At 38.6% G+C, this 26,612-nt stretch overlaps 1 protein-coding gene across 2 annotated transcripts in view; it reads right to left on the reverse strand.

Moving 5' to 3' along the window:
- The window catches only part of PCDH15 (protocadherin related 15), a 1,495,046-nt gene that overhangs the window by 1,138,786 nt on the left and 329,648 nt on the right, over positions 1-26,612 (reverse strand). Inside the window, exon 1 of one of the 2 annotated variants that reach the window (XM_020978669.2) lies at positions 13,319-13,689. The exons of the other annotated variant lie outside the window; for it this stretch is intronic. The gene's annotated coding sequence lies outside the window, so the exon portion shown is untranslated. Of the gene's footprint in view, positions 1-13,318; positions 13,690-26,612 lie in introns of those variants that run through there. 2 annotated transcript variants of the gene reach the window in all.

Here is a 26,612-nt window from a genome sequence, read left to right on the forward strand (position 1 = left end):
CTTATAAGCCCAAAGAACTAGGAAGCGGTAACCCTTAGAGCTGAACACAATTAGAATGGGCTCTCACATCCTTGTGAATTTCCAAGAAGGGGCCAGATGGCCCCTTGTCAGGTAGAGTATAGTGGGAATTCCTTTGGTGTATGTGTTGAACAAAATGGTCACTAGGGTTTCAAATCATTCTGTTATTCTATGTGTGTTGTTGTTTTCTTTCTTTTTTTTTTTGGTTTAGTTTAGTTTCTTTTTCGTTTGTTTTTAGAAAGAGAAGGTCTCAAAGTTGAGCCATTAGATTGTGTAGGGCCAAACATCTTTGTGAGTGGACATAGGCATCCTATATTGCAATAGTCTTCACTGTCAGAGAGAATACCCACAAGCATGAATTAAATTTAGTGCAACTCTGCAAACACATAGTAAGCATCTGCTGCAAAGAGTTTCAACAACGTATTAAGCCCTGGGGATACAAAAACAAACCTTGCCTCTGCCTTCAAAGATCTTAAGTTCTACTTGGAAGAAACCACATATGCAAAGAGAATTAAATTATTAAATTATATATATACACACATATATATTTAAGTACAAAATATATACTTAAGTAGATACATATTAAATTGATATTTAAATAGATATTTATGTGTTAAATATATAATTATATATACATATCTATCTCTAGCTATCTATCCAAAGTACCTCCAGGAGAAGGGGAGGACCAAATTAATGTCTAGAAGAATTGAGGAAGTCTGCTTGTAGGAGGTGGCACTTGAGCAAAGCTTTAATTAATGATGACAACTCACGTAGGGAATTGTAAAATTTGCAAAGTGCTTTACATAAATAGTGTTTCCCCAAATTCTTTAAAAGCTTAAAGCTTTCACATTTTAAAGCTGCAGTTTGGATTTTGGGGCACCTCACATCTCATTTGATCTGCACAAGAGCTCTTTGTGTTAGGTGCCATTATTATCCCCATTCTATAGAAAGGAAACTTTCTCTAGGCTGAGAGAGATTAAGTGCTTTATTCAGCATCATCTAGCATGTGTCTGAGGAATGAATGGAATTGCAATGGGAATTGTGATCTGCTTTCTCAAAATCTAGTTCTCTAAGCCACAAGGTACATTGAGTCAACAAGGAAACAGAGTTAAAGGTCCAAGAAGTGGCACTTCTGTTAGATCCAGAAAAGCACTGCAGTATGGTCCTACTCAATGGATTCCAACAAGGGCAGAGGTCCTCAGCATATAGGTACTTTATCTGAAAGAATCCTTCCTTGTAGTCCTCCTTTTAAGTTTCCTGCTTGAGGCGTGCTTACCTGCTCCAACACGGCCACATTCTTGAAGTGCTGTGCCCTAGGGATGCAGGGGGCTATGCCCTCTTCTTGCTCCCATCCCACCAACAGTCTTCAACAGAAATTACCCTGGAGATCTCTTTATTAATTAGTCTCTCTACTAAGTGCCAGGTACTATTCTAGGCACTGGCAAGACAAGTATAATGAATAAAATTATCCCTATTCTCAAAGAATTTATATTCCAATGGGAAACACAACAATATTATATGTACTTACAATATTGTTTATATATTATATTGTTGTATACATGTGTTTGTGTGTATGCATGTATGTATATGTGCGCACACATGTATGCATATAGAATAAAATTTGAATTAATAGATATAAATATGTGAAAAGTAGCTAAATACAAGTTAGGTGGGGAGAAAAAAGAAAAGCATTTGAGGGGTGGGGGCAATCAAGACAGACCTCACACTGAAGATGTTACCTGAGCTGTATCTTAAAGAAAACTCTGAAGAAATGTATATTGATTGATTGATGCATGACTTCTGGAGATAATGATTAAGAATATGCTTTCTTTAATTTGAATTGATAAGTATTTAATTAATCACTTTCTCATCTCTCTCCCTCCTCACTTATTTAAAGAAGAAAAATCTTGGGACAGATATGCATAATATCTGCAAAGGAAATCCCTGCATTGGCCATGTCCCCAAATGCAAGTCTCAAAGCTTCATGTTTTAAATGCAAGTTCTCTCTCCTTTAATTTGGAATATCCTGGGCTATGCAGTCCAAAGCCAAACGTTTCCTAGCTGTTTATAAGAACAGAATTTACCCAAAAGTCTGAAGAGTTATATATATATACATATATATATATACATATATATATATACATATATATATATATACATATATATATATACATATATATATATATGTATATACATATATATATATATATATATATATATATATATATATATATATTTAAAATTTGCTTGTTTCCTAAACATATCTGCACATTTATCTTCATCTAGGAATTGCTTAGAGCCTCTTAAGCAACCTCACTTCTAGAAGACACTGGGAACCCACAATGAAAAGCTGTATTCTGGAATGTTTGCTACTGCTGCAATGGAGGGCTAATACTTGTGTGACAACTCTTAGCTAAAACTTTAGTCATCTTCAAGAGGACTTTGGGGAAAATTTTTTTGGGGAGAGAATTCATGGGCTCTGAACAACTCATGAATATCTTAAATGCTATGACATCTTATTTTGCAGAAATCGGGGGTTCAGACAAGGATGCACCAATACAATATGGCTCTGTATATTTACACTTTCAAATAACAGTACAGGAGAATGAATACTGGATGTAGCATAGACCGGGGTTGAAATCCCAGCTCTTCACTTATTACTTTGGACAAGTCACATAACCCCTTGAGGCCATATTTTCCTCATTTGACAAATGAAGAATTTAGAATTGATGAATTCAAACATTTCTTTAAATTTCCAAATCTATGATCTAATGAAATATATTTAAATCTCCTATTTATCTATCCATTTATTTAGTTACTTATTTGTTCATTCATTCATTTATAACTCCATTTTTTTCCCACTCTCTCTCTTGGAGAGTTAGAAGATTGCAACAGGGAAAGGGGAAGGAAATATGCATTTGCATAGGACCTAAGACATGTTGGGTACCATACTAAGCACTTTATTAATATATTCTCTGATCTTCATAACAACCCTGTGAGGAAGTACTATTATTATCTCATTTTTTCCTCAGTTGAGGAAATGGAGGGGAGTAGAGGTTCAGTGATTTCCTCAAGGTTACACAGCTAGTATCTGACATCAGATTTCTGGAAAGAGCATTGGCTTTGGAGTCAACAGACTTATGTTCAAAATCAGTGTGATCTTGGGGGTCTCAAATCCCTTGACCTCATTTCCTCATCTGTAAAATGACTGGATTGCAGCACATGATCTTCAGAATCCCTTAGAGGTAGAGACTGGAAGATTATTGATATAAAGCTGGACAGAACCTTTGTTCAAATAATTTCAACGCCTTCACTGGACAGATGAAAATAAAATAAGGCAATACAAGATTGAGAGATTTGCCCACAGTCACAGAGACAGTAAATGTCTAAGGCAGAATTGAAACAAGTTCTTCCTGACTCAATGTCCAATGCCTTCTGCATTATGTCAGGCAGCCTCCTATAAGCACCTTATCCTATGAAATTTCCTTGTTCATTCCTATTGACTAGCCTCAGTTTTCTAATTCTCTTCCCCCTGCTACTCTCCCTTTTCTCTTTTCCGTCCTCACCAATTTCATATTTTGAAGTGCCTACCATACCCAAGGTACCATGTTAAGCACAGGAGATACAAAGACAAAAATGAAACATCCCCTGCCCTTAAGGAGCTTAAACTCTAATGGAGGTGTGCTGGGGACGCCAGAGAATGTAGAAGAGTTAGTCCACTCAAATGATTTACAAAAATAATACAAAGTAATTTCAAAAGAGAGAGAATGATGATGATAAGGGAGTTCCCAAAAGCCCTTGTGTGGGAAGTATATCCTGAAGGAAACTAAGAATGCTAGGTGGGAGGAAGTATCAGGTTTCATACATAATGGTCCACTTTGGCAGAGGCATAGGGATAAGAAGTAAAATGAATGAAAAGAGAAGTCTCATTAGACTGGAAAAATAACAAAAACGAGTGAAGAAAAGTAATAAGCAATGAGTAATAGGAGAATGAGTAATAGGCAATAAGATGGAAAATACACTGGGAGATAGTTTAAAGAAGGTCTTCAATTTAAGCCTGAGGATTTACAATTTCAGTTTGAAGAAGGAGGGAACCACTGATGGATTTTGTGTAATGTGGTAGCATGATCAGAAGTGTTATTCCAATGACGGCTCCCCCTCAGCCTGAGTGTCAACCCAAACATATTTTCTCTATTTCTTAGCATTATTCTAACAGCTATTTGGCAAACTCAATACAGAAATAATGGTTGCAATTATATGTGACATGACACCTAGAACACGGCTTTGTAATATGAAAATAACTTGTACCAAGTTTTTTCTTTTTTTTTTAGGTTCTGTTTTAGGGTCACAGCAACATAAATTTAGAGCTGGAAGGAATATATGAGATCATACACTCAAACCTTCTCATTTCCAAGAACCTGAGACCCAAGGGTGTCTTAAATCAAAGAGATACAGCAGAAAAGGACATTGAAGGTGAGCTAGTCTAAGCCCCTCATTTCACAGATAAGGAAATGGAAGCCCACAGATGTCACAGATCACAGACCTTGAGAAGAAAGGAACCCTACAACTTCATCTAGTTTAAGACCCTTATTTTACAGGAAAAAAATGAGATGCACAGAAGTCACTCTACTTTACTGTCCAAGTAAGCAGAGCTACAATTAGGAATTTTTGCACTTAGGGCAATTATTCAAACCCCACCCAAGGCAAGTCACTCTGAATGTAGCAGTTTTTTTTTTTTTGGCAGGGTGTGCAGGGCAGAGATTCTAGGCTACAAATCTATTGTTGGGCAGATGGGCAACACAGAATTATGGTAAGGAAAAGCAAGATCACATGTATGAAGAATTCACTTTAAATTTCCACCTGATAGCTTTCCAGTTTTACTAAGTCTTCTTGTCAGCTAGTTACTAAGCTTTGCTTTTTCTACATTGCCGAAGCATTTCATATATCTACAGCACCATGGACCAAACATTCAGTCATCCTGCTTTAGTTACATTTCCAGAGTTTGGATTCAAATCCAGTCCTTCTCATTCCAATTCCATTTTTTTCCCCCCATTGGTCCACACAGCCAGGCAATGAGCTTAAGGCCCTCTGTGATGAGATGTATGACAATCTACACAATTACTTTTTTGCAAAAAGGCGCCAAACCATACGGCCTACACTTTCGTTTATGCTGTTCCCATTAAAACTGGGACTCTGACTCTGAGAACTTGAACTTCAATAGGCGAAATTTTATGTTGACATTTCCAAATATTGTTGCCTCTTATACAACTTCCCTCCTTTTTACTAGGTTCTCCTTTAAGTATTGTTTTCCTCCCATTAGAATATAAGTTTCTTGGGGGCAGAGACTGACTTGTTTGTATTTTCATTTGCATCCCCCATTGCCTAGCATATAGTTAACATTTAATACAAGCTTTTGTGTTCTGTTTTGTTTTGTTTTTGTTTTCATTTGAAAATTTGTAGGAGGAAAGCCATCCTATTGCCTTGAAGTTATCACACTAAAGGAACAAGGTGAGTAATTTGTCTATCTTTGCTTGGCACACACATAGGGAAAAAAAAAAAAGATCAATGAAAAGACCATGAAGAAGTATTGTGAAATCTACCTCCCTGTTACTCTGAACGTTCCCATGGATGACAATGGGGACCAAAGAACAACACACTATAACACCTACCCATATAAACACACATAGAAACATATACACACATATGTGCAAGCACACACACACACACACACACACACATACACACAGAGAGTCAAACTTTTGTTTGACAGCCCAGAAAAATGTGATATTATCAGGTTTCTATTGGAAAGACAAATAATCCCTCATCCAATTTTAACATCCCTCACTAGATTCCTGCAGCGGACTGCAAAATGGAAGAGACCTGCCTCCTAAATATTAAAGCCGAAAGAAAGGACGCTGTCCTCGTACAAACAACTTTCATTTCCATACGGATTCAGTGATCCAGAATGAGAGTGGCTTCATTCAGATGCCTCCCCAGAATGACAGGGAAAGCATTCATTAGCCGGGCCGCCACGTGAATGATGCACTTCATTAAGTCCCCGGCAGTCTTCCCCAATACAGGAAACTGCTAGACACACTCTCTTTCACTGGGTTTGGAAATGAAAGAATCCTCCAAGTAATAGGAACCAAACATCTGCCCAGTCGTGAGAATGCTTACACTCCACGGACAGTGGTGAAAGTGTGAAAGTCACACCTATCATCTATTTCTCATCAAGAAAGTCTTGGGATAAGCAAAGGTCTAAATCCTTCTCTGGCTTAGTCTGAAGCTAGGAAATGATTTGTTTTCTTTATTCTGTAAACAGGATGAAGACTTTTGGTTTGGGCATTCAAAACGTTCATTCAATATTTAATCTGGTTCAATTCAGTTAAATCCATACATGCCCATAATTGTTTTGTGTAGGCATGACACTTGTACACCCTGCCCCATTCAAGTGGGAACATTTATTTACCTGGGATTTAGAACTGGATGGGTTTATAGACATCACCTCATCCATTTCCCTCATTTTATAGAGGAGGAGATCAAGACACAGATTGGTGAAAATATATTTGCAAGGTCACACAGGGAAGAGTTAAAACCCGCATTCAAACCCACACCTGCTGATTCCAAATCCAATGATTTGGTCAATATGGTACTCTACCTTTAAAAAAATTACATTGACTAAATAGTCCTGAAAGTTACAGGCTGAAGGTCTTTTAGGGTGAAATTTTCTTCTTTAGCCAAAGGTCAGAGAAAAAACAGTGATCTATGGAGGTTTTGTTTCTACACCTACACTCAGTTACTCTGCCAACTTTCAGCCTTAACCATGTCAGTTCATTTCTTCATCCTCATTCTCTTTCTTTAGTTGTCAGGCAAGGGGGTTGGACTTTGGCTTGTGATTTGCCTTCCATCTGTAGACCTGTGACCCCAAAAGCTCCTGTGATCCTGGGTGCCATGAGTTTCCCAGTAAGACAATTATAAGCATCTACTCAGTAGATCTTGGGTCCAGACACTGGAAACACAGAGACAAACAAACAAAAAATCAAACAAGTAAAACTCTCTTTGCTCTCAAAGAACATCTGTATGGTCTGAAGCTTAAAACATGAATAGAAATGTAGATCCATAGAACTTTGAGGAGGAGGAGCGAATGCTAACAGCTTTTAGGAAAGATTTCCTCTGGGAGCTGGTCTATGTGTTGATCCTTGAAAAAAAATCTAAGGGCCCTAAGGGGTGGAAATGAGGAGCATGAAGGCATTACTACTATGGATTAAGATAATTTGGGGTCAAACTGTGCTACCTGGGACCCTGAGGGAAGCATTCACTCATGTCAAATTTTTTTCACCTAAAAATTAAAGGAGCTGGGCTAAATGATCTCTTCCACTTCTAGTTTTATCATCGATGATATACCAATGGGGCAAAGTGGGTACTGCCACACCATTGCAGAGGTGGAGCTCCAGTGTCTGAGACTGGCAGAGAGGACAATTGATTGGGCTAGACCACCAAGTGTGGACTTGAATAGGAGTAGTAAGCCTAGAAAGATAGACTGGAACTGGAATGTGGGAAATACAGAGGATTTCAGCTTCTAGGACTATTGAACCTTCGAACATAATGCTGAGATGAATGGGAGAGAATACATGATTGCCACCAGTCATGCCTAGTGGGACTACTTTCTCACTAGAAATCAACAGAAAGCATTAACTCTTCACTGCCATGGGGCGGTAATTCTACACTTGGCAAAGAAATCCTGAAGTGAGGGAACCAAGTTAGGGAGACCTAAGATGCTCATGCCAGTCATAAATCCAGAGCACTTGATTGTTAAGACATAATAATGGAATATGTAATTAAAGTGTTCAACTATGAAGCAAAGTGGTTCTACATCGGAATGTTATTTGGGGAGAGAGTAACCAAATTCAGGTCTTAAAATCACTACTATGCAGTCAAAGTGACCGTTTCTGAACCAAAACAGCAGGAGGGCTATTGAAACTCAAATAGATATTACACACAGAGCCATCAAAGAAGAAGGCTGCAATGGTTCAGAATTTGGAAAACCAATAACACAGAAAATACGAAATCTCTAAGGTACTATAATGACCCCAAATGACTTTGGGTCAAGTTATTCCATAAAGTAGAAAATAGCCTTTGTAGGAGAAAAATAGGTCAATAGATAGATAGATAGATAGATGGAGATGAATACATATACATATATATATATATATATATATACATATATATATATATATCATATAAATTTGCATACATAGATACATACATGTATCTATCTATATATCCTTATACACATATCTATATCAATCCAGCTATGTTTCCATCTAGCTAGCTCAATATCTCTATCATCTATCACCTTTTTATCTCTCATCTTTATCAATCTATCCATCTATCTCTCTATCTCTCTCTATCTATCCATCAATCCATGTATATATGTTTGTATATAAGCATATATGCATGTGAAAACATACCCATGTTTAATGGAGAGATTTGTGATGTACCGCCTATCATTCATTTCTTACTACATAGATTTATTCCTAGTTTCAAGATCCAAATGAAATTCAACCTACAGGCAGTCTTCAGAGTCACAGGTTAGGAGTTCAAATCCTAACTTTGACTTACTATCTTTGAGAATTTTGGAATATTCTTTAACCTATGGATTACTCTTAAGTTAACTTTTGGGAGTCTCAGTTTCCTTCTCTTCAATATAAAGGGGTTAGATTAAATCATCTTCAATGTGCTTTTGACATTTAAATCTTTGATACATGACTTAGGTTAAAAAGGTAGTCCGAGATGAATGGTGTTATAGAATAACTAGGTCTCATAAAAAATACAGTCAGTCATCTGACAAAGTGGTCCAAATAATTTATTATAAAACCCCTAACATTTCTCTCACTACAGATGAGTTCTACCCTTAGAGGAACTTTTTTTAAGTAACCAAAAATACATCTATCTTCTAAATCAATAAATATGAATTAATATCTTGTGGGTGATATGTCTTTGTACATAATGCCAATATCAGTTTCCTAATTTCTAAAATGGGGATGAAACTACATCAAATATTACTCTCAAAGCTAGAAAGGAAACATGTTCCAAAAACCTGAAGGCCCACAGTAGTGGGTACAGCTGTTTTCATTCACTTTTAGCTGGCTATTTTTACTGCCTTCATTTTATTTTAGATCATTATATATTATAAAGTAGCATCTTCTCAAAAATTTAATGTGCTATTGAGCTAAAGGCTCAAAATAGGAAGGACAGCTCATCTGTTGGGTAGAGCATAGTTCCTTAACACCTACAGGTGGGAAGATCTTGAAGAGAACACTGAAGTTTAGTGAAATACTTTTTTTTTTTGGCTGACCTCCACCTTATTCTGGTGTTCCAAGATACTTTAAGCATTTTCAGTAACTGCTCTGAAATGATGTCAACAACTCCCTTTAAAATTACTCAGCATAAATCAAAAAGCAATAACTGAAATGAATAGTGTGTCATATGGCTTACAAAGTACTTTAACCACAATAACCCAGTGTCTCTTGAACAGGGTGATCTTGGGTAAGTCACCTGCATCTCTGTGGGTATCATTTTCATCATCTATAAGATGATGGGATAAGATCAGACAGTTTCTACAGCACTTTCTAGCTCCAAAACAAGAATGATCTTAACACTGTAGGAACTGCATGTTTTCCCACCTCCATTTTCCTGCTGATGAAACTGAGGTTCAAAGATATTTAGTGACTTGCCCACAATCACAAAGGCATGAAAGGCAAACCTAGACTTGAACACAGGTCCATAAAGCATTTAATCCACAAGCAATGATTTAGTACCTGTTGTATGCTAATCAAGGGGGATACAACTACAGAAAATGAAATAACCCCTGTTCTTAAAGAAATTATGTTCTATTTTGTTATTGTTGTATGAGTATAGATAAAAAAAACAAAAGGAATAAATACAAAGTAGTGAAATTAAGCGAGTTCATATATGTAAAATGCTTTGCACATGTTTAAGCACTGTGTAAATGCAAACTATTACTATAATTAATGAAGTTGGGAAAGGATGGCTCAAACAGTTGGGAGAATGAGGAAAGATCTGACTGACTCATTGCTTAATACTCTTTCCACTATATCAGGGTTTCTCAATCTTTCTTGGGTCATGGACCTTTTCGGCAAGCTGATGAAGTACTTCTGAAAACACATATTTTTAATGCATAAAATAAATTACACAGGATTACAAGCAAAACCAAATATATTAAAATGCAGTAATTAAAATATTAAAATAAAACAAGTTAATGGACCCTAGGTTAAAAACAAAACAAAACACCTTCATCCTGTGCTTTTAATGACCAAAATATTCAGATAAGTACACTATTCTTTATGAAGTAAGAATAAACCACAGAAATTTGGAAATAGGTTCAGCCTAAACTCTGGGTTTCTTTATTTAGGCTCCAACAGTTTAGGGACTGGAAGTGCATGTGTGTGTGTATCTCTGTGTGTGTGTGTGTGTGTGTGTGTGTGTTTCCTTGGTTGGATCTTTAGTAGCATGATCAACGGGAAGAACAGTGCAGTACATAGTGTTGAATATGATGATGAAGATACTGTCCTCCAAGTCCTCCCAGCGACGTGTGCTAGTGAATGGACTAGGAAAAGTCACTAAGTCTCAATTTCCTTGTCTTTAAAATGAGTTCACAGAACTACAAAATCTCAGAGTGAGAAAGGATCTCAAACGCCAACTAGATAAGCCTATGTCTCAACGAGAATTCCTTTTATATCATCCATGAAAATTGGTAATCTAGCCTTTCATGGTGGAACTTTAATGAGGAAGAACCCATTAACTCTTGGACTCCATACTCCATGTTAAGATATACCTGAGCATGGATTTACAAGTGAAAGACCTTTGAGGTCATAGAGGCAAACTAGTTTGTTTTACAAATAAAAAAAGTTGAGACCAGAGAGGGAAAGGGACTTGTCCAGGATCACACAGAGGATAAATGCTTACAACATGATTTAGTCCCTTGAGTCTTCAGATCCCATATCCCACTATGTAGCATTGATCTAATTTCATGAGATACCATCCCCACCCTTACATCAAGTCTAATTTTGCCTCTGTAGTCCATAACAAGGTTAAAAACATAATATTGCAATCTATACTAAAGAGTAAGTATCTGTAGTCTGTGGGATGGAGTAGTCTGTGCTTGGGTCAACTGATTATGGGGGCGGTGGCTGGGGAATGTAATTACTATAAGGGCAGAGCCTTACACTTTTTATATTGTCAGTGCCTAGCACAGCATCTGGTGAATAATACATGCTTAAAAATATTTGTTTGTTGGTGTACTTATGGTGCAAATTCCACCTAAAACCAAAATTTTTATTGTATACTTCACAGCTCAGAGGAATATTGGGTGGCTCATAATACATATACACATGTATCTCTATATGCTTTTCAATGTCTAATGTTCCGTCCACTTTTATTAATAAGATAATATATCTAAAGTGCTTTGTAAAACCCTGAGAAATATAGGAATGTTAGCCATTTTGTGCACTAATATTATATATATTTTTTCATACTGAGTTGCCTAATACAATATTATATTTCATAAATATTATTGAATAATTCTAAGCAATATCTAATCAATAACTAATAGAAGCCAAAGCTTTGGGGCTGGTGTTTGTTTCTATAAACAAATATGTGATAAAGAATATCATAAACTCTATACTACAATTTCCCAGATGACTGCCTCCCTTGCTGACACCTGGGTGACCCTTAAGGGAAGTGGATTATATAATTATCCCAACCAGTGATCGAAGTCAGATGGCTCCCTACAAAGTCAAGATTAAACTCTACATTTTATAAAAGATCAAATGGATCCCAAGTGAAAGTCCCTCCTGGGAAATGAGGATGGGGGCTAATGCCCCTCCTTGGCCCAATGAGCCAGCTGCTGAGGAAGCAGGGGACTGTGTGTGTTGCCCCCTATTTCTCATTCACCTGAACTCTTGTTTCAGAGGACAGTGACTCCCCAGCCCAGGGGATTGAGTTGCTGTAACCTGACCACTCACACACACATAGATAAATGAATTGAATAACACTTTGTTATAAGTAAACCACACTGGGGAGGGGGAGAGGTCAAGCTATGATCCAAGAGTAAACTTGCCAGGAAAACATGGATTCAGGTATGTCTTTCCTCAGAAAACATGAGACAGAGGGAATTTCATGCCTAAAACATGCCACCAACTGGTAAATTATTTGCCCTCCTGATGGTCAGGGACATATCAACTCCACCCCCAACATATTTAGTTACGAGATCTGACAATTAGATCCATTTCTGTGATGTTTCAGAGTATGGGCTCTGAGTTAACCTTACACAAGACGGTCATACTATCCTCTGGTTAACAATGGCACTCTGAAACCAGCCTGCAACTCTATTAAATTTATGACCATCTGTTTGCACAGGAGACACACTTGGAGACTACCAACAGGCTGGTGTTCGAACTTGTTACTCTTTTCCCCTGTGCGTGACAGCCAGCTGCCCGAGGTGTAGGCTTTCTATTAAAACCAGCTACTAAAAGAGGGGTCTTAGCCTCTAGCAGGATCACAATGAGGGTGAACTTTGCCAAGGTCTAGCGTCCTGTTGACCCTCTCTTCTGGACCCTGCCATTTACAGGGGCAGTGAAAGGTTCCCACCTCCACAAAGGCACAAACAAATAAGGAAATGTAACTGCCTGTTTAAAACAGAGGAAACCACTCCAGGTCAGATATCAACTCAAGCCTCTAAAAATGTCAAAATGGGGAGGGGGAGAGGTTCAAGTGATGCCAATCCAGTTTTCTTTCTCTGCTCTCCTTAAATGCCCCCACACATTAAAACAAACCTCACAGATCAATTCTTATTTCCTTTGCTTCGTTGAGAGTGGGGGGGTGGGGGTGGGTGTTAGTGCTAGGAATAGGTGGTGATTAAGAAGTAGAAATTAAGAATGACAAAAAAAAAAGCAGTTATAATTCAATATCGTGGTTCTCCTTGCATTAGCCTCATGATACCACACAAGAGAGTACAGAAGTTGATGTGAGAGACCCAGAATTCTGCATCTCACCTCCCACCCACCCCCACCACACACACACACACACACACACACACACATGCACGCACGCACACACACACGTACACACACACACACCTGACTACCGGTTCTCTCCACAAACTTCCCAGAAGGAACTGTCCTCTGGAAGCTATACGCTCCCCTAGAACAGAGAATTAACTTTCCGGGGAGTTTCTCCTGCCTTGCTATTATTTGGGGGTAAGGGATGGAGAACTTACTTGTCAGCTTAAAGTTTCCTGCTCGGCCCATGTAAGGTTATGCAGCAAGTTTTCCTGCCAAGCCTGATTACTGAACATCCTTTTCATAGCAACGATTGTTCACATTCTTGGTCCAAGGCGATCCTTTGACAGGTGAGACTCATTCTTGTCTCTGGGAGGCACCGAGAATCAGGCTCTCACCGTCTAAAACCAGACTCAGAATTTGTGTAAAAAATGAATGCATATCCCTTTGCATCTTAGCCCAGAAAGCATGCCATCCTCCTCCACGCTGTGCATTGCTTTCCAACGGCTCCAGCTTTCCTGAGCAGCTTGCTCGGTGCTGCTAGCAGGAATGTGCCTGCCCTCTATCTGTAGCTATTAGCTCAGCACGCTTCCTTCCCTGGCACTGCAGCCAGAGCAAATTAGCCACTGTACTCTCCCGGCAAATACTGGAGAGAGCTGAGTGTGCTCACTGAGCTAAGGAATCCAACCACTTACTGGTGAGCAGTGGCCATCAATTAGCAGAGATGCCCAGGTGGTTGGCTTTGATGGGCTCTGCCCAGTCGGGCTTGCCCGGTCACACTTTTTTGCCTTTCTCCAACTCATCAGGGCTATACAAGTTCAGGTGCTTATGTTCACGGGGATGGTTATTTGACAGGTTGGAATAATCTCTTCTAAGCTCCCTCTCACCACAAATACGCTACCTAGTTAGAGCTGTCAGCCCCTATAAAGCCATCGACATCTGTCAGGGAGAGAAGGAAAACAGAACAACAATAACAAAAACAAAAAAGCCCACAAAACTTGACACACCACAGTGAAAAATAGTTTTGTTTGGTTTCTTAATTCTTCACATTTTATTTTTTTTTTGGTCATGTAAAAAAAATAAAGCATCTGTAAGGGATTATGGGTTGTGTAACTCTAAGGAATGGGGAGGGGTGGGGGGCAAATCCTGTAATGCTTTAGAAACCCAGATGATGAACAGATCGAAATATTCAACCCTAGTCTTTTTCTCAAACTCCAGGCTCAGATCATCAATTGACTGTCAGTCATTTTGAATTAGATGCTCTATAGACATCTCAAATTCAACTTGTCTAAAATCTAATTCATTATCTGTCCCTCCCTACAACCTTTCTTCTGAATCCTTTGTTATTCTTATGAGGGAGTCGCGAAGGTTCTCCTGTTAATAGACACAGCATAGACATGCCACAGTGTAGTTCACAGGATGATCAAATTAGAGCTTTAATGCTAGAAGGGACTGCCCAAACATTCCTATAGTCCTGTTTTGCTTTGTTTGTTTGTTTGTTTTCCAAATGATGAAACAGAGGCAAAGAAAAGTAATGTGACTTGCTCAGGATGATACAAGTAAAAAGTAGTAGAGAAGAATTTGAATTCACATTCTGAGATGCTAAGCACATTTTTCACTGAATCATGCTGCTTTAAACCCCAAATATTTGCATTGCTACAGAAGGTACTATTCTTTTTTCGAGATGGACTCAGTGGTAAACCAATTGGGGCACCCTGTAAAAAGAATGAGACTTGGGAGTGGGAAGAATGGGGTTCAAATCCCAGCTCTCCTACTTTTAAGCTGAGTGACCTCATTTCATCTTCCTTAGCCTCTCTACCCCAAAGGTCAATGAGAGAGGCAGACTCAAGGTTCTCTAATATCTCTCCTACCTCTAAAGGTACTATCCTTTGACATGACATCAGATGTCAGCTGGGGTTTTGTCCAAGTCTCAGAAGGTCAAAAGGTAGAAAGGGCAGGTCATCTTAGGTCATATAATGGCAGCCAAGGAAGCAGCAGAGTCCATCCTAAACTGGCCATATTCAAGTAGCATTGGCCTGAACCCTAGGAGGAGGGTACTTTCATTCCAGGCAAGGTTAACCATTCACAAAAAACCTAACCTAAACTAAAATAGAATAAACCAAAAACAAGTTTAGAGATAGAAAAACAAGTAAGCAAATGAGAGAGTAAATGAACAAAAAAGCTTTGTCTTTTCAGAAATGATCTAGAATTTATGTGTGTGTGTCTGTGTGTGTGTGTGTGTGTGTGTGTGTGTGTGTGTGTTTGCTCAAGCAAGCACAGACAAGTCAAATCAGATCAAGCCAATCTAATATAACGGTGCTAAGTACCTGGTTTTCAATGCACTGGGCTGCTGCTGCTGCTGCTGCTGCTGCTGCTGCTGCTGCTGCTGCTACTGCTGGAAATGAGGACAAATGAGGAACAGCCATTGTCCTCAAGAAACTTACATTCCCCTGAGTTGGAGAACGTGGAAACAATGACATGTGTGCCTGATCATTTGAGATGCCAGAAAGAAGGAACTCGGTGATAAGGAGCGGAACCAGAAGCCAGTGACTGGTACTTACAAGATGCTTCATAGACGCTGCCCAGTGTCTGATTCCAGAGGAGTGCCAACCCGAAAAGAAGGCTGTCAAACAGCTTGCCTCTCTCCTCCCTGGTTCCATTCTTTATGTGAGAGGTTCACACTTGGTTTGCAGCTTTTTGATTCACCACCTTCTAGTGAAGTCTTTCCCACCCAAACCCCTGCTGCTAGCTCCCTCCTCCCTCCTACTTTGTCTTCATTTTGAATAGACTTGTCTATACTCGTGTGTACGAATTTTGTCTCCCAGTAAAATAGAAGCTTCTTGAGGAGAGGGATAGATTCACTTTTTGCTTTCTATCCCTAAAATTTAGCTCAATTCCTGACAGACATGGGTGTTTAATATACACTCATTAATTGGTTGATTATTTTTACTTATCTATGGGCATACCTCATCCTACAGCAGAAGTCTAAGTTCCTTGAGAAGAGAGGTTGGTTTATTTTTAGGGCATTTTTGTTTTTGTTTTTTATCTGTGAACAGGGCCTTACACATAGTAGGTGCTTAGCTGTTGAATGAATTGGCTACCTTGTTAAAGTTATTGGTATAGACACCATAAGTTGTAAGGGCAAGATTCCTGGGCAAGTTACCCGACCCTTCTCTGCCTCAGTTTCCTCTTTTATAAAACATAGATGACAATAATAGCACCTGCTTCACAGAGTTGCTGGGAGGATCGAATGAGATATTTGGAGGTTGCTTAGCATGGTAACTGACACACAACAGCTGCTGTTCCACATAACGAAGACATGTTAAAATATTGCCTGAAGGGGAAGGTAGCATCTTGTAGGAGGTACTGTGGTATTGATTTGGTTTCACCTCCATTGGAATGTGAGCTCCTTGAAGGCAGGGGCCATAATTTCTTTTTTAATTTCTTTATGTCCAGAGTGCTTAGGACAGTTCCTGGAAGGCAGCAAACCTTTGATACATGTTTGTTGACCAATTGGCTGACTTACTGACTGATTGAATTGAGGTCCAATCTAGGCATACCTTTATATAACACCTGTTTTCTCCCAAGCAGGGTGCCAGGTTGTCGGAATATTAAGATGAAAAGAGAATAGGCCCTGCACTCCAAAAGTTCTCCTGGACCTTAGTCTTTAGAGAAGGCAGATGTAGGCTACGTGTAATCTAGTCCAACCCACTCATTTTGTAAATAAAGAAGCTGAGGCCAAGGAAGGCCCAAAAGCTTTTCAAGATCATCCCAGGAGGGAAGAAGCTAGATACATGCTAGGAGGGAGAATCCAAATCCTTTGTCTCCATATCCATGATTCTTCCCATTATACCACCAGCCTTCGGCATGAACCAGGTCAGGGGGAAAAAAGAGAGGGAAAAGGAGAGGAAGAGAAAACTCATGACATCTGGTAGATGAAGCCGGGAACATGGGCAGGGAGAGGAAATGAAGAGCTTGTTCCAACTAAATCCTTCAGCTGAGCCCTTTGTTAAATTCTGAGCATTGACGCTTCTCTGAGTGTAGCAGGTGTAGACGGATGTTTTTGTCACTGCTGCTGCTGTTTTTGTTGTTTTTTCCCCATGTATTAGCAGAGTTGTCCACCTTGGGCAGCCAGTTTTGTTTCTGTTTTCAGGAAGCTCACTGATTCCTATTGAGTCTTTGATCAAAAGGACTATGTAAAAACTGCCAAGGTGAAAACGTGTATTTCCCCAGGCACCTTAAAAAATTCTGAGAGTGGTCCTGCTCGCTTCTGCCTGTCCTTACATACATAAATGCACACGCAAACATGCACACAAATTCAGTGACTCCTCATGTACATTAATAGTTGCCTCTACAGAAAAAGGACAGAAACTCTGACCACTTTTCATCTCCTAGATTTGTCTGAAAACAGTCAAATTTGCATTCAACTCCTAGATTGGCCCACCCTTCCTTCCTTCCTTCCTTCCTTCCTTCCTTCCTTCCTTCCTTCCTTCCTTCCTTCCTTCCTTCCTTCCTTCCTTCCTTCTTTCCTTCCTTCCTTTTCTTTCTTTCTTTATTAGTTACTTAAATATATAAATTTCCCAAACAAACCAGAGAAGGAATGAGGGGAATGGAGGTGGAAAGGAAGATAAAGGGAGGGGAAAGTTGTGAAGGAAAAGGAAAGGGTGTGAGGGTGGGGTAAATAGAGAGAGACGCACATAGAAAGAGACAGAGACAGAAAGGGGGAGAAAATGAGAGAAATTCTTTCTCCTCTTTCTTCCTGTTTTCTGAGAAATCCATCAGGGAGCATTCCTTTGTCTGACACTATGCTGAAAGTTGGAGATAGGGATAGAAATCGACCTGTGATTTCACTTGTAACTAGAACTCCCTGGATCAATGCCAATCTATTTCTGCTCTGCATCTTACATGGATGACAAGAGCACTAACATGTTAAGTGACTTGTCCCCAGTTGCACAGCCAGACTATGGCAGAGTATGAATTTGAATTCAGGTCTTCCTGGCTCTTGGAAAGTGTCTCTATCAACCAGCTTTCATGAGTGCTCCCCAGTACTGGAGGGAAAGAGCTCAGAGTTTGGAATAGGAGCTAGTCTGCAAGGTTTTAGGGCTAATGAGGGCCAAGGAAACTTTTTTCAAAAATATATAGATTAATAAATGTTATTCAATATAACTGGTTTCCTTTGTAATTATCTGCATTTAATATTATGGATTTAAACGCACTATTATAAGAAGAGCTCTCTGGGTTTCACTAGACTATCAGGGAGATCCATGATAGAAAACAAACCAATAAAGGAGAATCTCTGAACTAGGCATGAGTCAAACTGGTCTTGGACATGTGCATCATTTTCATGACTTTTTTATGGCAACCTGTAATTCAATGATGGTTTAAAGAGTGATGGGTTCAATCAAAGAGACAGTATGGTCCAGTGGAAAGCCTGCTGCATTTAGCTTTCAAGGAGGTGGGCTCCAATTCAGGCATATATAATATTTAGCTAGCTAGAAACCACCTCAGAGACCATTAAATCCAATCCATATTTGAACTATGTATGTGTATGTATATATATTTGTATATGTATATATGGTATACATATACCATATGTATGTACTGTGTATATATATATATATATATATATACACATATATATACACCATATATACATTATACATATTATATATCTATACACACACCCTATATATGCCATATATAGTCAATATAGCCTTCCCAAAGTCTTCTAGGAAGTCAGAATCCACTTTCTCTGAGGCAAATTCTTCTCTTTGCAAATTTCCCCGTTGTTCCTAGTTTGTGCTTTGAGGCCAGGCAAGTTAAAGTGTAATCCCTCATTCACATGTTTGCCCTTCACTTTCTTGAAAGAAAGTAACTTAGAGATACTAAATCTTTTCTTGTGATTGTTCATCCATTTCCTATTTCAAAGATCATTCTATTTGATGGAGATGGCACAGAAGTAGGCATTGAGTAGTGTCACTTTCCCTTGACCTTCCATCAATATCATACTGTCTTCCCAGAGAAAGCGGGGGAAAAATCTCTTCATCTTTTTTAATCCTCCAAACATAGGTTTGAAAAAAGCACTTTTCATTAAATCCACCATTTTTTCCAAGTCTTACCTCACTGTGTGTTTTAGCCTTCTTCACACAGATATTCTTCACACAGAGCTTGCCTAGTCTTAAACCATCTTCCCTGGTTAGATGTTATGCTGTTCTCTTTTCAGATAGATATTCACTCAATATGTACTGAATTGTTGAATGTGATGTCAGAAAATGGCCTTTGTTGCCTATTTGGCCTCACACCACTGGGATGTGTGAAAACATCACTAAACAATGTCATCTTCCCTTCCCCTTTTGGTTTTCAATTACATCAGAGTCCAATAGGTAGTTTTCAGTTTTTTCCCTCATTTTATTTCTTCTCTTCCTTCATTTCTCCCAGGAGCAAGAAAAACACTATAAATGAGTAACATGCAAATGAAGTGATATAATATATATGAGAAAGAGAAGAAGCATTGGTACTTTTGAGACTAGAAAATAAGTGTGAGGCTCTGACCTTCTGCTGAGGTAGCAGCAGGATCACTTGGGATAACAAACCTGGAAAAATATGCAGGTTAGGGGGAGGAATCCCAAAACATGGAAAAAAAGGTTTTAATGGTTGTTGATCTCCTTCTTACTGACAGACATGAAAGCTATTAAAAGTAGGTCTGATATGGCTATTTTGGGGCACGCCATCTTGGCTTTGAAGGATATCTCTCATAAAACAACCTAAGAACCTGTGCTACATCCAGTGCTCTTTTATACTTTTAGCAATGGTTTAGATGAAGTAATTATACAGTAGTATACTTAGCATATTAGCAAGCACATCTAAAGCTGGGAGGAATAACTCATACCCCGGGATGCTAGAATCAAGAACAAATAATATCTCCAAATGCTAGGGCATTCATCAGCCTACATTGAATATAGCCAGGCCCCAATTAATGCAAATAGTGAATTTCCCTGAAGTGGTTGTGTGTATTTGAATTTACAGTATTTGAAGTTACGATTATATAAAATGTGGTTATTGGCTTTAGTCCAATGGAAATTTCCAGTGCAAATTTGAATACTTAAACACTAAGGGGAATTCCTTATTCACACTTAAAGGGACTTACTTGTGATATAAAATTGAAAAGGAAAAAAATAGCCTTTAAATGGGTTCAAACTATCAATATCAAAAGTACAAGATGGTGGAGACATCGTTAAATGACAATTTATCTTAAAAAAAAAAGATATATAGAATTTCCACTGTGCCATAAGTTCAAAGCAAGCCAGGACTGTGAGGAAACAAACAAATAACAGTAATAATAATAAAAAATGTACCTTGGATTGTAATAGGAGGTGTATAGTTTTCAGGACATTGAGGCAATATGGGATAGGCAGCTAGGTCACATGGTGTATAGAGTATAGAGAGTCAGATTTAGAGTCAGGAAGTATAACGTTCAAATGCCCCCAGATACTTAGACTTAGCTGGATGACCCCAGGCAAGTCACTTAACTATCTATGCCTCAATTCTCTCATCTGCAAAATGGTAAAAATCATAGCACTCATCTCCTAGGGTACTTGTGAGGATCAAACAAGATCATAATTTGCAAATTGTTTCATTAACCTTAAAGTGCTATGTAAATCCTACCTATTTGTCATGATAGTTGCCTTCAAGTATTTGTAATTTTGGAAGAGGTTTTTGTCTTCTGCTTTACCTGAGAGGGAAGAGCTAGGAGTTTGAGAGTGAAAGTTGAAGAAAATCATATTTCAGCTCAAAATAAGAGAAATAAACAACAACAATTGGAGTTATCTCCAAGTGGACAGATACCTTGGTGAGATGTGTGTGTAGTAGTAGTAGTAGTAGTAGTAGTAGTAGTAGTAGTAGTAGTAGTAGTAGTAGTAGAAGTAATAGTAGTAGTAGTAGTAGTAATAGTAGTAGATTCCCCTCAATGAAGATCTTCACCTAAATATAAGTAGTTGATATTCAGTTGTGAGGAATAATGTAAAGGGAATATTTGCTTAGGATTCGATGCCTTTTAGGGTCCCTGCCAACACTGACTTATTGGGATTCCATAATTAATCAACCAATTGATGATGTATTTGTGAGTTTAGTTCAACATACATTAGGTGCTTAATAAATGTTTTATTTTGACAAATAACTGGCCAAGTGATTGAAAGTAAGACATGATTGAGAGTCTTCCAAGACAAATCAAGATTATCATTGACCACTTGTCATTTAAATGAAAATAAATGATACATTCTAGAGAAACTTTGCATGTCCGTATCTCTAATCATGTTAGATTTCTGGGTTGGATACTGAAGAACATAAGGCTGAAGGCAATGTTTTCTACTCTTGTTTAAGGTGAATGGTATGACTTTGTTCATCAGAAGAGATAGAGGAAATGAAAAGTCAACTATTCAATTGAAAGGTATTTGCTTTCTGGTGGCATGCCAGCCAAAGAGGGACCCTCTGTCAAAGGATGGAATGCATCCTACACAGAACAGGAAGACTGACATGACAGGAGACTTACCCAATAAATAAAAGGGCTTGATAGCAAAATTGGAGTGGAATAAAATTGTAAAACCAAGTATTATAGAGAGCAGCAGTTATGGAATAAAAGGAAGCATCAGGGTAAAGTAGGTACACAGTAATTTCAAGGAAATAGAGAAAAGAGAAAGAATAATAATAATTACCATGGAAATAGCACTTTAACATTCACAAAGAGTATTTTGCCTGTATCATCTTATTTGAACCTCACGACAACATAGTTAGGTAGGTAATATAGAACGCTTCTTCCCCATTTGTACAAATGAGAAAATTAAGGCACAGAGAGAAGAAGAGGTAAGTTTATACAGCCATTAAGTGTCATACATGGAATTTGATCCCACATTTTCCTGACTTCAAGTCTACTCTGGTTCTAAGTATACTACTTATGATTTTTTTTATATCTCTATATCAATATATAAAATATAAGTAGGCAGTAAAGAATTAATATAATTGTCCTCATAAAAACTTAGTGGTATAAGCAGCATCACTAGGTAATAATACTAATAATAAATGATAATTGCTGTTGTTCAGTTGTTTTTTTCAGGTACGTCCCCCTCTTTGAGACCTCGTTTGGGGTTTTCTTGGCAAAGATGCCTGAACGGTTTACCATTTCCTCCTCCAGCTCATTTTACAGATGTAGAAATGGAGGCAAATGGGGTAAAGTAACTTTCCGGAGTCAGATTTGAACTCCGGAAGATGAATCTTCCTGCCTCCAGGTCTAGCACTCTAATCATCCTGCCACCTAGCTGACCTAATAATAATCATAGCTAACTTTAATATAGTACTTACTATGTCCCAGTAAGCACTTTAAAATTATTATTCATTTGATCCTCACAATAACCCCTGGGGATAGGTGCTATTATTATCCCCATTTTACAGATGAGAAAACTGAGTCAGAGGTAAAATGACTTGCTCAGGGTAGATATGGAAGGATATGTCTTTCTTATGTCAGTGGAAAGATATGTATTACTTACTAAAAATAATCATTAATAATGACTAGTAAGTAAACCCCTTTATCTGAGTAAAACAGAAAACAGATTTTGGAGACATTATATGCATTGGAATATACCAGAAAATATGCAAGACTGAATGGCATCTCCAGCCAGATGCAAGGGAAGATCTCAGCTGAAACTCAGAGAGATCCTTATGTGCACCAAGGGAAATTAATTTTCAAAGTCTTTGCAAGCAAACTGGGTATCAGAGACATATTGAGGAGCAGGGTTCCCCCAAATGTCTTCAGCGTCTTTCTCCATATGTCATCCACAAAGAGTGTCTGGTATCACTTTCCCAAGAAGATCAGCTTACCCTTCATCATTTACATAGGCACATGAGGTTAAGATCAGCTCCTCTTAGCCAATAATTAATTGTGACTTCTGCATATGCAGTCACAGATTAAATGTTATAGCCTACTTTGAAAGTCAGGTTACACTTGAATAATTCAAAGAGCTATAATCTTTTGGTACTTTCTCTATCAATGCAAAATCCAACCCTTTGTCCACCTTAGCAGTCTTCCTGATGTGCTTTCATCAACCTGAAATCTATCATCCTGAAGCCAGTTGAGCATTTATTGGAACCATAAGTAATAAAGAAATCCTGCCCTGGATCCAGCCTTGCCACCTTATTTGACGATGGGAAGTAATAATGATTTTGATTTTGAATCCTTGAAAAACGTAGTTTCAAGTCAAAATCCCTAGAGTCCTTAATTGTTGAGCTTTGATTGCATAATACAAGGCAAGAGAATCCACCTTTGGTAAATCAAGGAATATTGGGTCTAATGTTTTGCTGTGGAATGGTTTCAAGGTCACACAAGTATGTCTTTATGAAAAGAGGATCTTCTGGAGAGATACAGACAATGACTGTTTATAAGTAAAATGCTAATGCTGAAGAAGATTCACCCTCATTCTCCTTGGATGCTGATACTCTTATGTGCCCTATCTCACCTTCACTAGCCCTCCCCTCTACTACCAATGTGTCTGCTGCTTACATTTATCATCACTTTAGTCCATTGCAAACATTCTGTTTACTCTTGGCCATTCCCTTCCATCTTACTCTTTTTGATTTTCTTTTTTCTATTCCTACTCCATTCCATCCAACCCTTGTTAGGATGTTCTCCCTACTATGCATATCTTTGTATTATACTATGACTTTTATTAATATGTACATATTTTACTCTATATGCATAGCACATAGGCTCTTGGAATGTTTTTTTTTTTTGCTTTATATCACCAACATCTTGTGGCACACATTAGGTGCTTAATAAATTGAATTACTTCTCTCCCCTCACCTAGTTTCATAAGATTATAAATTTAGAGCTGGAAGTGATGTTAGGGATCACATAGCCCAACCTTTTCTTTTTTGGGTTAAGTGATAAGACCTATCTCTACCCAATGACCTGGCAAGCTATTGGCATTACAGTTTTTTCTATAGTATTGGAGTAGGAAATTAACAGTTACCTGGATCTTCATATTACCAAAGGACATCAATGTAACATTTTGAACGTATAGCAACCAATCTAGTTCAGCCCACCCTGACCAGGAGGGGTGGTATTTACTGTATATGTTAATAAGTATAGTAACTTGTCATCATGTTTAAGATGCTTCTCAGCCCCATGATATTATATCTACATCCATAAGGATCATAAGTGTTAATATTGATTAGATCATCAATAAAAATGGCTGACTTATGTTTTTAATCTGAGCTAGAACTAGCCACAGTTGGCCAGCAATTTACCCAAAAGGATCACGGAGTTGGGGGATGGGAGTGCTTCTCCCTTCATCTCTATCCTACTATATTCATTCAGGCACAGGCTAACAACTCCCAGGGCCTTGAGTCAGTCTCCATATGTCACCTCCCAGCTCCATATTAAAGGCAGTCCTAATCCTCACCAGCTCCAAAGACATCACCTAGCACCTCCTCCTAGAGTAGCTTCTCCTCTCATAGTACCAAAACCCCACACAAGTCAAGAGAGAGGAGTTGCCATATTTTTGATCCCTCAACATTACTTTCATGTCTTCCCACTGCAAGCTACCTCTTTTCTCTTAAAGTCCTTTCTATCTTGCCCAATTTCTGGTAACAGTAAAGTCCATGATCTCTATCTCCAGTCTACACCAACCACGCATGCATAGGGAAAGTCACACCTCCACTTGAATTCTAAGTTACAGACCAGTTTATATACTCTGATTCAGAAGACCAAGGAGAATCATTTGTTAGAAAGATTCCTATCAACTGGCACACAGAACCCAAGTGCTTAGGGCAATGGTCAGAGGTCGTGGTCAGAGGACTTGTACTCCTATTTCATTTCTGCCCCATTTCCTATTTGATTAGGGGCATGTCACGTCACCGCTCTGGACTGCCAGTTTCCTCATCTGTAAAATGAAGATGCTGCACTAAATGGGTTCCAAGGTTCTCTTCTAGCTCTCTATGAACCTTCTCAGGATGTGATAAATGACCTTGGCCAAGTCACTTACATCGTCCTTGTTTCTAAAGTGGGGGGGAGTTGGACCCAACTGCCTAGGAAACCCTTGCCAGGTACAGATTAAGATTTTTTATTCTAGGTAGGTATCTTGAAAACTCACTTATCCAGAATAGTTAATTTCACAAAGGTAACAGAGGTTTTCCCGGTACTGCCCAGGCTGGCCATCTGTCCACCTGCTCCAAAAGGGATTATGTTAAATCCACTTGGATTTGCATATTCACATGTCTGGCAAATAGGATTAATTGGTTATTAAACAAAAGGAAGGCTCCCAAATCTATCTTGCAGTTTTGTTAAGGAAGGTAGATATTTTCAATCACAGGTCCTCACCTATTTCATCAATTCACCATTCCTACCTGGATAAATATAATTTGAATAGAACTCACAGAAAGTCACTTTTCCACATTTCAGTGGTTGCATGCCTTCTTTTGGTTAAAAAAAGTCATAAACCTGATGGTATGGGCATTCATGTAGACTTTTTTTAAATGGGAAAGAGAGAGGTGTATCTGTTAAAATGTGCTTCACAGAAAAATTAATTACCCACAGTGCTGTAGATACTTCTGTATTCAGACACATTCTGCAAACAGCTGGGCAGATTTCTGGAAGCATTTATATCAATACCCACTCATATGGGCTAATGGGTTCATGTGTCTGTGTGCTGCTGCGTGTATAACTGTGGGGGCGGGTGCATGTGCATACGTGTTAGCGGATATGATCAAGTATGAATTATTTCCCTCTCCCTTTTCCCCTTGATCTTCCATGTGGAGAAGGGGCAAATTCAAGTACATGGTCCTCTAGACCGGACCTGGTAGGAGACTGCTTTGCTTAAATGACCCCAACAGGGCTCCAACTGGCTGTAGTTTTAGCCAGGCGGCTTTCCCACACAAATGGTGAGAGATTTCACAGACAAGCTTCAGCCTTCAAGGTGCAGGAACCATTTAATCCTAAGGATTTGACTAAGGCTAATCGAGCCAAGAGCAAATCCTAAATCTAGGCACACTACTCAATGATTTTGCACAAACACCAAGAGATTTCTGTATACCCTTCAGAAATTTGTGCTGCATCCCAGAGTGGATCCTTCTTGGAGCCTGCAAAGAAGGCTTAATCCATGTTAATAAAGTGTTCCCAAATTGAGCCTCAAATGAATGTCATGCTGAGGAAAGCGTATCCACCCAGTTTGTAGTCAAAAGACCTGGGGATACATTCTGGCTCCATTAGTTACTCCATTTCCCTAGTTTGGCAAATTATTTTGCTTCCTTGGGCCGTATCTTTTGACTATATCCCTTTTAGGCTACCTTTTAGCTCCAAATTTGTAATCCTATGATACAACCACTCTGTCTTACATTAGAAATTTGTGGGATTTCCTACATACATTATCAATGAGAAGATGTCAGACTTGCATAGTATCATTGGAGGTGTTGATCAAGTGCTAGGGGATGCCGTATCTCTAATAGCACTAACTTTTTGATTGTACT

Source organism: Phascolarctos cinereus, unplaced genomic scaffold, assembly GCF_003287225.1.
Source record: "Phascolarctos cinereus isolate Bilbo 61053 unplaced genomic scaffold, phaCin_HiC Scaffold_3;HRSCAF=262, whole genome shotgun sequence".
Taxonomy (NCBI): Eukaryota; Metazoa; Chordata; class Mammalia; order Diprotodontia; family Phascolarctidae; genus Phascolarctos; species Phascolarctos cinereus.